Below are 18,068 nucleotides of genomic sequence, written 5' to 3' on the forward strand. Positions count from 1 at the left end.
AGACTGCAGCAGCAGTTCGAGCAGAAGCATCCCGGTGGGAGTGGAGAGAGTGAATCTTGCTTCCCTGCAGCTTCATTAGACCTGAGTCAGCAAATATATGAGATCTGAGATCTCCATAAGACCCATTCTGGTAAATACTTTATTTTACTTTACTTTTCTTCCAAGGTGACACGAAAGGTCCAATAAAATGAAAGCCACATTTCTTCATGTTAGCATCTTGCAGTGAATTTGTTTTTTTCTTATTTAACTGCAGGGCAGATCCTGATGCTGTGGGGCAGACAAATCCATCCATCTGTATATATTATGACTGACATTATCTAATAATTACATAAAGACAACAGCACAATCGTTCCAGGAAGCATCACAGTAGAAGAACCAGCATGCCAGAACAAACCTGAACACTAAACAATTGCATGTACATGTAATTAGACTCCCTCTTACTTATCTCTCTTAAAGAGAGATCGAGTGAGAGGGAGCTATTGCAGTAATGCTACGGCTCTAAGTTAAAACTTAACGAGAGTCTCTTTGTAACCCTATAGTTGTAGCATTTGCTCCTGTAACTTTGGGATCCAGAGTTAAAGTCGTGGTTGTCCTGTGTCTACTACAGGTGTTTCTATGTGTACTCATAAACCTCAAATCCGATGATTTAAATTCTACAGCATAATCTGTCTCATTGCCAGTGTGTGGCATAAATCAAGGGCCTGTTCTGACCTTCCCTGTCACACCTCATTACACCGGACTGGAACCAACTCAAGCCAGCTGATTTGAGATACAGGTTTTATTGTACACTATACTTCAGAACAGCGAACTGATCAAACATGGGAAAAACACATAACTCATGACACTGTGGACTGGTGTAATGGAAAGGTGAGTAAAAATACCTACTAAGTGATAAAAACAGAGAGTTGCAAAACTTGCAACACAGAGGTACCGGACTGTCGAGGGAAAAGTCTGAAACAGAGAGACTGGCATATCTAACAAGACAGACTGGCACCCGACAGGTTACCAAAGCAGAGTTAAATCAACATGCTAACGACCCAAAGCAGAAAAAAACAGGTGTATGATGGAGCTCGCCACTCTATCGCCACCTAGGGCTTAGGAGGTGAGCTGCGACATTCCCAGGTTCACTCATGACTGACCTAGTACATACATTACAGCACAGTAGTTATGAGGAGAACTGTGTCATTTTCAACTAGATTCGTCAATGATGCTCATTTGCTTATTCCAAACGTTCTTTTTTATTATTACTGAGGAAGTGGGCAATGCTCAGCTCTTTGGTCTGAGCCAGACTGTGATGGCTGAATAATTGGGTCAGAGCAGCTTCACAACAAAGACAGCAGAACTCCACTTCCTGGTCAGAATCAGGGCTATTCACCCATTATGTTGTGTGTCAGTGCTAACTATTGCAGTGCAAAACACAGAAGATTTAGAAGATTAACAACACTGGCAGCAGACACATGCTTTGTCTGTCTCAAAGGCCAAGGAAGCAAACTACCCTCCACTGTTTTCTTTGCATAGTGAGTCACGTCATGTCTGTGTGCAACTCGGAGATCACTCGCCTCAGTGTAAGACCTGATGTGAAGAGTCACTTGGCGGCGTCTGCTACTTTCCCCGCAGGAGGACACAGGGTGTGAATCTGGCTCAGAAGGAGAACGGAGGAGAAAGTTATCACGGCGTCAAAACAGATCTCGGGGCGTCCGATTGAGCTGCACATCGATGTGACTGGGACCAATTCACAGTTTGAGTCGTCATCAGACTTGCACAGGGATGTGAAATACTGTGTGATGCCTTGTGTCCCTGCTGACCAATATGGACCAGTCATAAGGTCAGCAGCAGGAGGCAGAGGCCATGAGTCATTACTCTCCAGCTGAACAGACAAACATCTAAACCTATTGAGGTTGTTGACACAGAATTGATGAGACCTTTCAAACACATGCAAGGAATTGATTGAGTAGATGAGAGATTTGATACCAACAGATCTATTACAAAGCCAATAAACGTTTTAAATTTTAACCAGCAAATATCTCATTTTCTCATCCAACAAATTAAAAGCTAAAAGTAAATCTGTTTGTTTTCTTTACGCACCGATAGGAATCAGCGTGCACTTCTCTCTCCCACCACGAGATGGCAGCGTGTAATCACCTTTGACCATCTCATCCACTGCAGCACTGACTAAGCGGAACCGTGCTCTGAAGAATAATGAGATTTACTCGTTTGTTGAGTGAATCTTGCTGAGAGTATCAGCCGTTATCGCAATTTATTGACAATCCTCCTTTAATGTTTTTAAGCCGATTATGCGTGCGTGTTTCTTGTTCAGACGTTGTTTAATTTCAGTGTTCCTGTCCTGAGGGATCTGCAGGTTACAGCCACAGGAAGACACACGAGGGGGGGATAAAAAGATGCTCATTAAACCGAGGTTCAGCTTGGGTGAAGGAACAGTAGAAGTAAATTACGAATCTGAAAATATATCAGTGTAAATGAGAAACGTAATGAATTGATAAGACTACGATATTGATTAGCTCCTTATTAACTGACTAATTCCTCCATATTTACTGCCTAATGCAAATTAGGGAAATACTAAAATAAATGTTGATGGTCCATTTTTAGAAGAAGAATATAACACATTTGAAATTAATTATACTGCATAATATTAATGAAACAAAACCGTCACCATTGTTGTAAAGATCAAGTCAAAGTCATTGTATAAATATTTTTGAACCACATTTTAATAACTATTCATATATGTGCATTTTTTAAGCCATATACTTAAAAAATGTGTCCGTTAATGTGTGACTGTTTTATTTATCTTAATAAATGATACAGGTTCAGTGTTCAGACAGAACAACTAACCTGTGAGCTTCTTATGTTAATAAGTCCCATCATTGATTTGTTTTGTTACATCAAATCCGTTAGATGTGGGCTCATCTACTTCCACTGTACAACTCTATAATCTACTGCACAGTGTCTCACTAACTCAATCACTATTGATTACTTATCTTATCCTGAGCACCTGGTTGCACTAAAAGTTATATTTCCAAACTGATCAGCTGTAAAGGTGCTCATTATGATGACTTACTGTATCCCAGCACTTACTGCATGCTGTATGAATGCTCTGTGGAACTCATCCATCACATTTAATGGTATTATGATCCATGTAGAGAAACTGTAAATCATCAGTAATAATTAATCATATGACACAGCTGCTGTATATACAGCTGCCCTTAAAAGTCTGGTATCTTTAGACAGATTACTTACTTTCCTAAATATCTGGTGTTAAGTAGTGTTTATGATTTCCTTTAGATAAAGTTATGCATAACAGAAGTGACTGAGTCAGTTTACCTGCAATCTGCTCTCGGCAGCAGCGACACTCCAGCTCTGCATCTTTTGGGACTCAATGGTTTTAGCCCTGGGAAGGATAAAACCCGGGGCCCCACGACTTTGCTGGTGAACTTGATACGGTGCAGTCTGGAGGGTAATGGAGAGAATAGGTGTTGCTTTGTATCTGGAGCAGTCAACGCGCAGTACTGCTTACCTCCAGCGGTTCCAGAGGGGCATACCTGCAGCTTGTACCTGCAGCCTAGTGTGCATGAGGTGTGTGAGTAGGACGAGGAGGAGGGGGAGGACAGGAGTGAGCTTCTCCCTCTGAGATGGGAGTGAGCTGTGGTCTAAAGGAACTGAGGAGAGGCGAGGAGCTGAGTTCAGACAACCAGAAGGAGCTCAGAGTACAGCTGTGGATGTTTCACATAAAAACAAGTGGTTGAGGGATGTGACCACACTAGATGTAATATATTCAGTCTCATCTGGCCATGTTTTTTTTTTCCACATGTGCACAACCATGTGATTCCAGTCACAGAGTTCTTCACTGAGAAGCGTAAACTCCCTGATTCTCTCACCTGCGCCTCCAGAAACTCACCTGCCTCCATATCCTGCCCCATGCTGAGAGATGTGGGTGCTGATCGCTAATCTGCCCCCAGATCTGTGTTCCTCCCTGTGGCCTGTTAGCGCCATGTAATTGTGCTAAACTTGGAAGCGACATCTTGTTTATGTAACAGGCATCCGTGTGATAACTCCACTGCGCCTGTCTGCTGCTCCGTCTGCGTCTGTCTTTCCTCTGCTGACTTCCTTCCAGAACTCCGGGAGAGGCAGCGAAACAGTCACTGTTTTTGATAGAGGCCAAAATAAATAAATCTAAATAAAGAACAATAAAGCCCCTGGAGTTAGAGTCGTTTATATGGTCAAGAAGAGCAACTTTCTGTCCTCATTAAACCCTTTTCTCTCCCTGTCTCCAGACTGTTTTTATCTAACGCGGTATTTTCCCCACCGAAGCGATTTCAAAGCAATGACATCGACCTGACGACGCATTCACGCGCTTGTTAAGCGCGTTCCTCCCGGTGGCTCTGAGCCGCTCTCCGCCCGTTTTCCTTCGCGTCTGACCTCCGAGATCTCGCAGAGAGCCCGCGATGAGTCATCGCTCGGTCTGGAGGCTCCGCGTCAGCGCGCAAGCACGCACGCGCACGGCGGCAGACGCGGCGCACATGCTCGCACGTGCCTGGACACAATACGCACAGGAGCCGTGCGCGCGCTAGAGGAGCGCGGCCGTGGCTGTATCCAAAGGTGAACACGTTAGAAGGTGTAGGTTCAATCAAATCACAAAGGAATATTCATGGTCACACACGCGCACACTCGCGCGCATTGATATTCAAAGACGCCTCATCCCCAGCTGCAGATTATCTTATTGTCTAGTCCTGATCCTGTGAAACGCGGCGCTGTGACGTTCCCGTGATCTTATTCACTTTAGCTGGAACAGTCAAGAGCCCTCCGCGTCCCTGATTAATTTCACCCGACGCCGGGATTGAAATCCACGCTGCCACCCAACGCGCCGCTGCGCTGGGGCGCTCTCCGCCGCCGTGCGCGTCCTCGCCAGTGTTTGAGTTGCATCTCTCCGTGACTAAAGAGCGCGTTTTCCATTCTCCGACTCCTCGCACCTCCAGAGACCGCAGATGGATCTCAAAAGAGCAGCATGCTGTGATGTATATTTTAGCAAAGCCCATCTTCATCTTCACCCCCCCCCCCCCCTTCTCCCCTCGTGTGCCGCAGTGGCGGCTATGTAGACGTGACATCAACCCTGGGAAATGTTCAGCTGGGGAGCTCTGCATCTCTGAGGGTTTAATTCTCATCTCAAACCAAATTTCCCAATGCTTCGGCTTTAAGCTGCTAGATGCCATAGATCAGATGTGAACAGAGAGAGGAGCGTTATCCAATTTACCCCAGGTGAACTTCGTCAGGAGACCGGCTGCTTTCGGCCTCCGGTGAGTGAAGGTGTAGTGATGAGTCATGGTTTAGAAACAGCCTGGCTGAAGGAAGCACGCTGCACAGCCTGCTGCAGCACAAGGTGGTCCAGAGGTAACGTCTACTCTGCTCCCACGAAGTTACAAAGCAAGTCAGGTGTATGTGAGCAGAAGCTCATAAAATCACTGCAACACTGCACCGCAGAGTGGTTGGGGGGAACACGCACACACACATACACACACACACACACACACACACACACACACACACACACACACACACACACACACACACACACACACACACACACACACTAAATAATTTACAGTCCTACTGTAACATCTGGACTATTCAGCCTCCTGACTGCTCTCCTCCATGTGCACAGTGAGAAGTTTTAGGAACCCACTTATAGCATTAACGTTTTTTGGCAGTGTTGCCTCACAGCATGAAGGTCGCAAGTTTGATTCCAAGGTCACTCAGGTGCCTTGCTGCGTGGAAGTAGAAATCAAGTGCAAAATGGGCTCCCAATTTTAAAAAGTGACTGCTGTCAATCATTAACTGTTAGTTCATTCTGCTGCGGCAGACGTCCTCCAAGCCTCATTTCCATCCTGGTAAACCAGAAGAACTTCCAAACACTCTTGCTGACTCTCCCGTAAAACATTGGCTTTCAGCTGCCGCGTCCACGGCTCGCAAACGGGAACAGCCTCTGAAAAGCTGACGGATGCTGTAACAGCCTCTGGTTTGATCCTGAAATGGAGTTGAGAAACTCAGGATGCACATGAGGCACATGAGGTCAGTCACACCAAACAAGCGTTCTTTTCCCAACAATTAACATCACAAAAACATAAATCACCCAAAATCTACTGAAAAGATTACAAGGAAACATGCATTTTTCTACTTCTTCCTCCTGTTGGGATATAAGTGGTGGTGATAACAGACAAAGTCACCCCTGAACAGTCACTTCCCCACAGAGATGTCCTCCAGCTCCTCATTGATAATCCCTAGAATCTCCTCACAGCAGGCTGTGCACATAATCACAGTAACATGGAGTGAGGGGTGAAGGAAGCAACCTAATGGAATGCCAGCAGACAGGAGCCACTGATTACTGTCTATAAAAACGGCTGGAGGTAAAGGCGGATTTTAATTAATTATCCTTAAACGAGGAGAGTTTTATTTGGACACATTTAGTCCATTATGTCCATTTTATGAAAACCACTACACTGAAGCACTTGTGCAAATGGATAGTTCCTTCGGATAAATACACATTCCCAGCATACACACGCGGACCTGAGCTTCCCATAAAGCGATCGGTCGTCGGCTTCTATTTTCCACCACTAAGTGCTTTTCCCATGAATCATAAGAGGAAAACTGGAGGATAAAAGCGGTCCGGCGTTTATCTTTCATTCTGAAGAGCTCTGTGGTTTCTCCCTCTCTGATGTTTACCGTACAGATCCTCATCCATTTGATCCCCCAGCATCATCAGACTCTTAAACTTTGATTATGTTTAACTAAGATGATCCGTCTAAAGACTTAAGGGAAAAGGCACGCCGCTCCGAAGATGCTCCTCGCGGTTGCTTCGCTTGATCACTCTAATTTGCCGTTTCTTCCTCATGGAACCTCAGCGGCCTGTCAGAGACGCCAGCCCCCCCCCCCTTTTATATTCATGCACGTGAGGTTTCATGATTCAAGCTCTCTCTTTTTGCACACGGACCCTCGAAGTCTGCACCTGAACCCAGCGCAGCACTTAAAGGATTAGGGCTGAAGAGCGGCACCCGGGGGGAGGGGGAGGAAACAACAAGCGTGGCCGCATCACTTCATCGGCGATGCGCTCCGTGTGCCGGAGGAAACAGAGGGGGTCCAGCTGGTGAGGCGGCGCCGGCCCCGGGGCCCCGGCTCCGGCCCGAACTCTCGCTCCCCGACACGTCTGCAGCTCCGCTCTCCTTATTGACTCGCACGCATCGGCGCGGTAGTCACCAGGACTCTTTGTGACGACGGCCCCTTTCACTGTGGACTCTGCGTGACCTTGTGCTCATTAATGGGGCGTTGCAATCAAATGTTAATGCTCCCTGGGGGTTTTGGGGTAATGTGCAGCCCATAATCAGGGCGTTTGTGTAATGCAGCCATAAATGATAACATTTGGCTTTCAGTGACTCTGCTGATGGAACTTAATCCTTTCGCAATCAGTTTATTTCAGGACACAGAAGACGGCAGGCCGCTCTGACGTCAGCGCGGCGAGGCTGCGTTTAGATGCTTCACATGCACTGCGTCGTCCTTCACGTTTAGTGTGTTCCTCGCTATTCAATCGAGTTAGTTCTCACAGAGCCCCTCAGACGGGGCAAAAGGGGGAAGACAAAGCTAAAGGCAAATATAATCCAAGCGGGTGCAAGTGAAACTGCCGCTGAAGAATCACCCTAATGAGTCTCTTTACGCTCTCCTACTGTCTCCGGCTCTCATAACCCCAGCACTTTAAACTCACTTAGAGGAGTCGCTTGCTGAATGCGAACGAGGCAGACTTTACTGTAGAAAACACCAGCTGTCATCCACTACTCGCTCTGAAATAATTTAAGGGCGAGGTGGGTGCTTTTATAGCGTTGAGAAATCATTACGGCGCTAACGGATCAGAAACCCTGGGAGTCTGTTAGCGATGGGTGCATGGATTACTGTATGTGACAGCTGTAAGTAGACGGGGGTCATTAAAGGTCCTACAGCTAATTTCAAATGGCCTTTTTAAGACCCCAAACAAAGCAAGACCCATGATCTACTGACCTTCATGTGGCCTAGAATCTAGCGCTATTATGTCATCACTTGAAATATGCATTTAAACAATGACGTATTCATTTCAATATTTAATTGACAACTTGCATACAGAATTAAGTTGTTGTTATCCCATTACTCCTTTGCTGAGGCAGCACCGTCACCGTTAGCTGAATCATCACCAGCGTGACTGGACTCTGCCCTGAAGGATTTCCTTGAAGGTCCAGCTGCTGAGGCAGCCCAACCAGCGGTGCGTCCTGAAAACCTCGCTGCCAACTGGAACAGCAGAACCAATGACTCCAGAGATCAGAGTGACGAATTATTATGACTCGGTTCTTCACTGTTGTTGAGTCCAGCACAATCATGGGGGCAAGTGGGACGGTCGGTCTGGAAGAAGAAGAAATGAAACAGTCTGTTTATCACACTTGGGTGTCACTGATAAAGAAAAGTATTTTCATTTATGTTTGCCCTCAGAGGTGATTATCTAAAAGGATCTCACACTAACCTTCTGCTGGGCTCCTGGGACCCAGATTGATTGTGCTGCATTAGACGTCCCAGGCTTGGATGCCTGAGGTTGTTGTACAGGCTGCTGTGGGTTTTTTAAATAATTAAATGCATTTGATTATCATGAGGCGGAAACTGCACTGCACTGGTTGCAGCCAGAGGCCACTTCTCATTTGTTCCTCTCTTTGTTGTGTAAAGTGAAAGTGGCACACTCCAAAGATAACGCCGAAGCTACAAAGATGCATTCAGGTGACGTGGAAAAAAATCGTACTGTATCACTCCTCTGTGACATTCTTGGCGTACATTAAGAAAGCATTTGCCTTTGCCTTGTTTTAAGAACTTTAAGCCTTCAGCTCCATCGCAGCTGGAAAAGAACAGTCAGAATGTCAGACATGCGGCAAATCCACATCCTCATCACACGGAGCACATTTGTCATGAGTCGCAGCGCTGGTGCAGCACTAGCTGCTTCGCCATTCACCGAGAACGACGCCCATTGTGGACTTGGCTGAAACAAAAGGGAGCCGTGCTGTAAAGTCAGAGCTGAATTGATTTTCACTTCAGTGAATGCAGGTAGCACTAAAGCTGGTTACAGCAGCCACAATAAAGGCAGTGTGGGGTATTGTGCTACACTACATGTGTTAGGTTGTAAGTTGTTTCTCTCTCAAGAGAACCAAAGAGTCAGGGGTCAATAGTGAAGAGAAGCAACACAGGCCCATTGTTTGCATCCTGTCACTGTTACTGCTGTATATCTTTTTCTTTTTTTTTGAGAAATTATAGAACTATAGAATAATTATAGAATTATATTGATCCATTGATGTTCTGACCCAGGGAAGCGGGTCGTCCATCGCTTCCGCCTCACCTCGTCTGCTGCCACGCAGGCGCCGCGTCGCTCTCGCCTCACCTCGCTGAATCATGATGTATGATGTTTACACAGCGATAACCCCCCCCCCCCCCCCAGGACCGCGATGCTCGCTGCTTCCCCTAATTAAGAGCGAGTCGATAAAACACACAGGCACAAAGTCACACGAGCAAAAGTACGTGCGTGACTTGACAAGCGGAGGAAGAGCTGTGTGCCAGCGAATGCAGCACTCACATGGTGCAGTAAAGAGAAGGACACTTGTTCAAGGTCTTCATTGTCCAACTCATGAAGTACTATGCATTACTAATGTAGTCTCATACTGTAGTATTACCTGTCTGTCTCTTCAGTGCTTCACACATGACTGCTTGGTGTTGTCAGAGGGTCTTAGTGTCAAACCCTCCAGTGAAACCTACATACTGTTCACATGCGAACGCCCTCCAATGACGCCAAGGAGCCTGCTCTCGATTAACTCGTCACTGGAGCTGAAGGCCGCAATCTTCAGGGGCCGTCTGCTCGCTGCTCCCTGTTATTTAGTGAGCTCTTATCTGCCACTCTGGACCCGGCCGTGTCAAACAGGGACACACACACCAACCCTCTCTCAACTGGACCTCAAGCAGTTTTCCGTCTTATGTGGAGAGGTCTGTTTTTTTAAAGCACTGTGAAAAGAATGTAAACAACAAAGACGTTATCCAGTAAATCAAACTGGAAATTGTATTTAATGTTTTTTTTTTCTTGCTATGTTTAAAAAGTTCTTTAATACAAATTCTGATTCCTATTCCCTTGGTTGATGGATTGTTGAACCAGTTGAACCCCCTGTTACTAAGTACAGTATACCTGGCCTCATTCCACCAGTGCCCCTGGATGGGAATCATGGATTCGCGGCACCATGCAGAGACCCAATCAGAGGTGAAGCACATCGCTCCCAGCCAGAAGAAACAAGAAAAGCTGATGGGTGATAAAATACACCAACAACCACTGAGCTGGAAAACTGCCAACCGTGGTTCAACCTTTGCTTGAAGCTGACAGGTGTCTAAAAGCACAAGCGTGACGGAGGCACAGTGATAAAATTTCAGCGAAAGACGTGCAACCTACCGTAGGGAAAGGTCAGACTGAATTTGTTATCCCATAGGCAGTTGCATCGCAGGTGAGCAATGAATAAAATATTCAAATCTGGGATTGTGACCCACTTCCAGCTGACAGGGCCAGTGTGACACATTTTCTGGACTGCAGGGCGATACGTGAGTCTGAGGAGAAGGGCTGGAGCGCTGCAGTGTAAAATGGACTTTATGTTTCTAAGCATCTGAAAAACCTGTCAGTGCAGACGGAGGCGAATGCTGAATGGGAGGGAGGGGAGTTAGATCAGCTTCAGAAATGTTAAATGTATCTAATACCATGTATTGGAACACTTTTGTGTGTTTTTTGTGCAGCAGTTCTATGTAGTGAATCAATTTTTTAGTCACTTTAATAGTGCTTAATAACAGTAAAATTTGTTTTGTCAAACTAAAGTTTGTTTGTAATAAGTAAGAAAGCAAAATGTCACAAAGATAGTAGTGGTGATTGAATATGTCTGTTACTGTACCTGCAGTGGTCGTATTGATGCCTGGCTCCCAATCTACTAGATGTTTGGGACAAATCCAATATTCCTGCCCCAGTAACTGGAGAGAACAATGACAAATGGCAGAAGGCAAAGATGGCGCATTGAACCCATACTGCACCGGTAGAAGGACGAGCCTTACATCCTGTGTTCTGCTCTCTGATCGCCTTCAAGCCCAAACGATCAGCTCATTTGCATCAACTGCAAACATGAAACAAAAATAATAGGTAACAGAAAAGACTGAAAAGGTTTCTTAATGTGAAATTGTAATGTAAGTGATCCTGGAGAAGTGTTAATGTTCTTCAGGGTTTCAGGTGGCTCTGCCTTAAAAACAGGCACTATTATGTGACATCATGGCATGTTTTTTTTTATAGGCTTCTCATAATCTATACTGTACATGAGCATGATATGGAAACTTTTTTGATTTTCACCTGGTTTCCTGGGCCTTGCTGCTTAGTCAGTGTTGACAGTGGTGATCGCCCAGACTTTGTTCTTCCCATTCCTGACTTCTCAGGACGTGCCTCACCCTTTGGAGGTACTTACTGTAGTGGTTGCTGTTTTTCTTGAGGCCTCTTTGTGGTCACCGTTTGCCTGTGGGATTCCAAGGTATTTGTAGTTTTTCTCCACATCTGCCATCTTGCCTTCTAGTAGTTTCCCCTCAATCCCCTCAGTCCTGACTACCTTTCCTCTCCTCGCTACCATCCAACCACACTTAGCCAGTCTGAATGACATTCCAGTGCTTTGGCTGTATACCCTGATGGTGCTGTATGTACAGTATCAGCGAGTCGATATCTCTTGGCATACAGCTTGATCTCATCCAGGAGGTGGCTGATGGTTGTGCCATTCCATAGTCGGAACCCGTAGCCAGTCTTGGTGATGATCTGGCTGAGGAAGTCAGAGGCTGTAAGTATATTTATATTTTAGTTTGGTGTCTTCAGCGTTGTTGTTTCCTCTCACTTTTCCCACAGTGACGGGCCTCCTTGAAGGTAATTCCTGTTGGAGTGTTCCCTCTAAAGCTTGGAGACAATCAGCAGACAAGTCATTCCAAAACCAAAACCTTATCTAAAACCTAAAACAAGGTGATTTTATTGACATTCCACAGCCAATCAGAAAGCACAGTTTGTTACCTAGACAGCTCATGTTCTGCAGCATTACAAAGAGGAATCAGGTTCAGCATTTTTCTTGGCCGACCTCCAGTGTTGTGAAGTGGAAATGGCAAAAGGGAGAAGAGAAGAAGGATAAAAGAAGTAATATTTTTAACTCCTGCATAGCATCATGAAGACGTATGATCCGCTGGGTATATAAGCAGACACAAAGGGAGGTATCTTCAGCCCAGGTCTCTCATTAGCCTCTGTTGTCATTCACTTAGATTTCCTCGGGTTGTTTCTGTGGAGTCTATAAGGTCTACTGTAGTAAATATGTCCTGCTCTGTTTTTCTAGGTGTGTTTTCTCAGCGTTTCTCCTCTGTGTATATATGTGAAGAGACACTCGGATACGCTGAGCGCGAGCGCCTGAGCGAGCTGCTCACTGCGAAAACACTGTTGATTCAGCTGGAGTCCTCCAGACGCGTGACAGCCGACTGACGTCCTCTGTCACCGGGCCCAGAGACGCAATCATGACTCAATAAGCCCAGTAAATCAACACACACACACACACACACACACACACACACACACACACACACACACACACACACACACACACACACACACACACACACACACACACACACACACACACACACAGCAGTGCAGAGGTTAACCGACCCGGAGGTTTGAGGAGCCCAGCGCCGGGCTTCGTGTTACATCCATCTTGCTCAGAGTACAGTATGTGTGAACATGAGAAAGCCTTCGGGGGAAGTTGGCTTTAGCCGGGGTTAATTTACTGCCACACGAAGACACAACACAGAGATTTGGTCGATTTAAGACTGGAATGGGTTTCTGTCTGAAAATATTCCTAATGTCAGTAAAAACAGCGTTTAATATAAAGACACTGTTCTATAGAAGGTAAACAGCTGGAGTTAAAAATCCTGGTCTCATTGCAATGGTGTTGGATTCGTTAAATTTTCAATAAACAAACACACAAACAAATTTAGTTTTTGTTTAATTATCCTCTTTATTCGACAGCTCTTTGGAAATAACTTGATTGAGCTTTGTCTTAAAACGCAATCAGGTCCGATTGTCCATAACTGTGCTTGTCTGCACTTACAGTACACAATTCTTTAATTTCATAATTGATTTGAGACGGTTTAACATGCCACTGATGAGCCAGTGAGTGCAAACATTATCTAGCATGCACATTTTAATTCACTGGCCGAGCTCCCAGCTCTGTCTCCTTCACAGGTAGAGGTGAAAGTTGTTCTATGGCACCGTCTGGCTTGAAAATCCTGCTGCACACCAGGCCAAGCAGGGAAAACACGACCACACTGAGCGTGTCGCCGGCCTGTAAATGGACCCATTATTGTTTAGTGTATAAAAGGACACTTTTTGCTACATGTACGGCTTAAACATTCTATAAGCTGCTACAGTATATATTGACCAAACAGAGCAGAGTGGTGGCAGCTGTATGTGGACGTTATGAGCCTTCACACCTACATCATGATGTCAGTCTGTTTAGCATTTGGAAAAGACTTCAATAAAGCAGTTTGGAGTGTTTCACATGCTCACCTCTACTGCAGCTCTGCACCTCTGGGTGTGTGCATTATGGGCAACCAGCATTACAAAAACACATAAGTAATATCAGAATACTAAATCTAATTTCAGACCGAGGCTATGAAATGTCAGAAAATACCAGTATATGCTTAATAATATCCAATAAAGTCTACGAAGAGTGAATAAGGTCAAAAAATGAGTGAACACATATACTTGAACAAATGAATAGTCATTGAAGTTGTTGCTATTAGTGAGTTGATATTAGACAAGCCGTTTGTGATGAGTTTCAGACAACCTAAAGTATTTTCCACCTCCTTTCGGGCCCCTGCTTGCTGAGCACCCTCATAATTGAACCGTTCCTGCCAATAAAGCAAGCAGCACCTGTTAGTCTGACACTGTCTTTGTTCTTTGCTCCAGTAAGTTTGTTTGTGCTCCTTTGTCTCTGCTGCGGGAAGGTCAGAAAGTGCCCGAAAACAAATGCTGGGAAAAGCAGCGGAAGCTGAAGCGCCGTCTCGCTCTGTAATGATGAGTGGAAAAATATTTCATTTAATAAAGTGACTTAATTCCAAAGGCTAAACCTGCTCCCATGAACCGCCTGCCTCTGCTGGTCGGGGTAACAGGACACCCTCAGGTGCACGGCCTCTCCCACTGTCAAAACCCAAGAGGCTGTTTTTCCACGGAGCTCAGTACCCATCTGTTAAAGCAGCGCTTACACTCCCTGCTTCATTACTGCCAAATGTTGTCATGCTCACTGAGAACAGGCCTGAATGAGACCTAATTTTCCCGTGTGGAGAGACAAATAATGAAAAAAAAATAAATCTTATGTGAGCTCGTCAGTGAGAAATGTGTTTATTTCAAACTGCCACCATTAGCATTAAACTTTCAATGAGGGAGAGAAAGGCCGTCGAAATCCAGCTGTGAAAATCTCGCAATTGCTCAGGGCCCCAAAAAAACACAGCAGCCCAAGATCTTTATTGCCTCGTGACAGCTGTGTAATAAAGCCCATAAATTATCAACATGCACACATGAGTGTAACTACTTGAGAGGAGCCAAAATCGGAACTAGTTTTAGAGATTTGATCCCGCGTGGTCATTTGTATTTTACGGAGCGGAGAGAATCAGCTGACGTGAATAATAAAACACAACCTGGCTGAAATGCTGAATGTCGAATTACAGACAGTAACCGGGTCCAGTAAGAGCAAAGCCCCATCGCAGACACGGGCCAAGAGCAAAAGAGGCAAATTAGAGACAGATGGTGGGGATTATGTGGAAGACAGAAATGTGACTGTCCATCCGTCCGTCCCTCCATCATACATACGTGCATACTCCCAGTTTCCAGGCTTTTATTATGTTCGGCCATCTTGGTTGTTGGTGGCGTGGCTCTTCAAGGCCGTCTCCCGTTTTAGCCCATGTGGGACGTCTCGGTGCATCGCCCTCTGCTCTGTTCTCTCCCTCCAGCCTGTGCCACCGTCCGCCACGTCCTCCCGGCCTCTGCTGCAGCCGCCCGGCAGTGGAACATCATGCGACGGGGGCCAAGCCGCAAGAGTCAAATAAGCGGTTCTGACCAATTAGAGCACTTTGGAGACTGGAGTTGGGGTTTGGACGGTTGATGTGTGAAGGCACTGGAGCAGCGGAACACCGGCGGGAGAGGAGGCCACCAGCATGTGCTGCCCGTGAAATGTCCAGGAGAGTGATGGCTAAGTGTTTGTGCGTGGCTGGGCGAAGCTGGAGGCTGCTGCGGTGAGGGGACATGTGCTTTCATGATTCATCCGTCCTTTTTGATGCATGCAGGAAACAGAAAAGAGGTTTCTGTGTGAAGGCCACACTGAGGTTGGATGGATTTACAATGAATTAAGGGTGGTTATAAAAGGAAACACTTACTGGAAACACAGTCCCAGCTCTGTCAGCGACATTTCTGGTTTGAACAAGATGTCACCAGAATGAGATGAAGTGGTCTTTTTACATTATATCTCATTTATCTTTAACTGCTGTGGCCCATTTTCGAGAACAGACTTTTTATGAACAAAGTTTGCCAAAGGTAGCGTGACATTGAACCGCTGTTAGAACGCTGTTTGTTGTTCTCTGGTTCACTCACCCACTCGTTATCGGACCAGCTTCATCCCCGTAAAGGTTGCGGAGGAACTGGCGTCTCCTGTGGGAGGAAGCCGGAGCGTCCAGAGAGAAACCACGCAGACCCGGGGAGAGCAGGCAAACAGCTGGGTGACCCTGGGAGCAGAGCCCAGGTCCTTCTGGCTTAGCTCTTGCTAACCACCAGACTACAGCTCTTTTACAATTTCCTATAAATGGGTATTTTTAGGTCAAATGCATATTTTTTTAGCTTCACTGACTAGTGAGCCGTGATTATTTTGCACACATCTACTAAAAACAAATTTGCTTGTCGCCATAGACATACTGTATCATTCCTATGGAAGTCCAACATACAGTAATGAATCAGAGATTCAAACTAAAGTTAAAAAACCATGCGCTTCATGCATTTGATAAATGAGCCGAAGTGAAGGATAAAGCTGTGATAGAGCAGGAGGCAGCGGAATCCAGAAAGATCCAGCGACAGGCGTGAAATATCTGCCGTGGGAGGACTTCGGCATCGGCTCCGGCTCTGACTCAGCGATGACCTATCTCACCAGTGAAAACAAGTAGCAATTATGCCACAGAAATGGACATGATAGGACACACTGTAAGAGTCCTGCCTGTCACCACTCGCTGTATTAGTTTACAGCCGCTGAGGTCAGAGGTCACATGCAAGCGTCCCCTCAAGGCTGTTTTTGGATTCATCCCTTTTTGCACAATACGTCTTTGTTTGAGATATGTCCAAAATATGTTTTGGTAATATATGTTCGTCTTAAACCGGGTTTGTGTTCATTATCATATATATACTGTATATATAGTGATAAGACAGCAAATCATTGTTTGAGAACTGTAACATATCCAATATGCTCTAGAATTGTTTTCCTGTTTTTCCAACGCAGGCCAGTGTTATCACATAATTCCTATAACCGTGATTAGATCACACATATTGGAGACTTTTTGCTGCATGTTTCCCTCCCTCTCCCTGCGACTGTATGCGTGTGTGTGCATGTATGCATCCTGCCCTTTCCCAGCGCTGAGGACAGAATTAAACACAACCCCAGAATAACTCCAGTAAAGGGCAGCAGGGAAATGTTTTTGTTACACTGCAACAGAAATGTCTGTAGATATAAATCTGTTATTCTGAAATATTTAAAAAGATAAAACACCGCAGGGAGGCGAAGCTCTACACCTAAGGAACAGCATGAGACGTGTCGAAATTGGGCCTGGTGTTTTTAAAGAGGACCGAGACGAGCGCCAAGGTCCAAGCGAGCCTCGTGCACCCTGCTGACAGATTGGTTCCAGTGATTTGTTTGTGAAAGATCGCGTTCTGAAACAGAAAGCGACTTGTTGAAGCAGGCCGGCGTTTCGGCTGTGCCCTCCTTCTCCTTCATCTTCTTCCCACGCACTTATCTCCTCTTTGTGTCTCCACTCACGCTGGTTGGATAATGGACAGAGACCATAACGCTGGTATAAGCGTTATGCCCCCCCCCACACACACCCGGTCTGTCAGAGCATCAACATGAGAACCCACAGCCAACAGCTTGTGCTTTTTGAGCCCAGGCTGCTTTGATTTGTGTCAGACCTGCTGCTGAAGAACCAGAGGAGGAAGCAGGGAGATCTCCATCAACGCTAACGATGACAAACGAGCGGGCTGATGGAATTTCAAGACCATCGCGGTCGAATGTGAAAACAAGAGAGGCGTCCGCGTTTATGAGGCGCGAGGGGGAAACAGTGATTACAAATGAATACAGCTGACTTATTGTCTGCGAGCTCCCTTGAAAACAATTTCGCTGGGAAAGCTGTCATGCGCCCGATTTGTAAGCGAGGTGAAAATGGCTGGAGCCCAAACTCATCGTTGGCATCTGCTTTGGAACACGCTCCCCACGCCTGTGCTCTCAGGCCATGGGAAAGTGGAGAGCGGCTGCAGAGGCAATAACAAATCCGCACGCTCATAAAGAGGCCTGTGAGCATTAATTCCAGTAGTGTGTGTTTAGAGGGTTACGCGCGGGCCAAACCTTTGCTGGAGCCTTTGTCCAGAGCTGTGGTGGTTGGTGGTCAGCGGGTCCACCCTGCTGCTGGAGCAGCACCAGCACCAGCCACCTCCTCCATCCTCACAGTTAAAAGCAGCGCTGGTTTCCGAAATTTTCCTGGCACCTCATTACAGTGAGGCTTATTTTATTGATGGTGAATTTATTACTGGATCCGGCAACTTATTTGTTATTATACTTGTTGTCCCCTGGTTACAATTGGCTTCATCTTTTGTTTGACTGTGGCACCACTGGCTCACAATCACATGCACAAGCAGTGGAATAATGCTTCATAAAAGGCCT

At 45.9% G+C, this 18,068-nt stretch overlaps 1 long non-coding RNA gene across 1 annotated transcript; it reads right to left on the minus strand.

The window, feature by feature from the left end:
* Window positions 1-45: 45 nt before the first annotated feature.
* On the minus strand, window positions 46-4,536 carry LOC114870756 (uncharacterized). The gene is made up of 4 exons (XR_003788421.3): window positions 3,914-4,536; window positions 3,558-3,728; window positions 3,340-3,465; window positions 46-1,636 (listed from the first exon to the last, which is right to left on the minus strand). It is a non-coding gene; the product is annotated as an uncharacterized LOC114870756 (long non-coding RNA).
* Between the last annotated feature and the right edge of the window lie 13,532 nt (window positions 4,537-18,068).

This window comes from Betta splendens, chromosome 15, assembly GCF_900634795.4.
Source record: "Betta splendens chromosome 15, fBetSpl5.4, whole genome shotgun sequence".
NCBI lineage: Eukaryota > Metazoa > Chordata > Actinopteri > Anabantiformes > Osphronemidae > Betta > Betta splendens.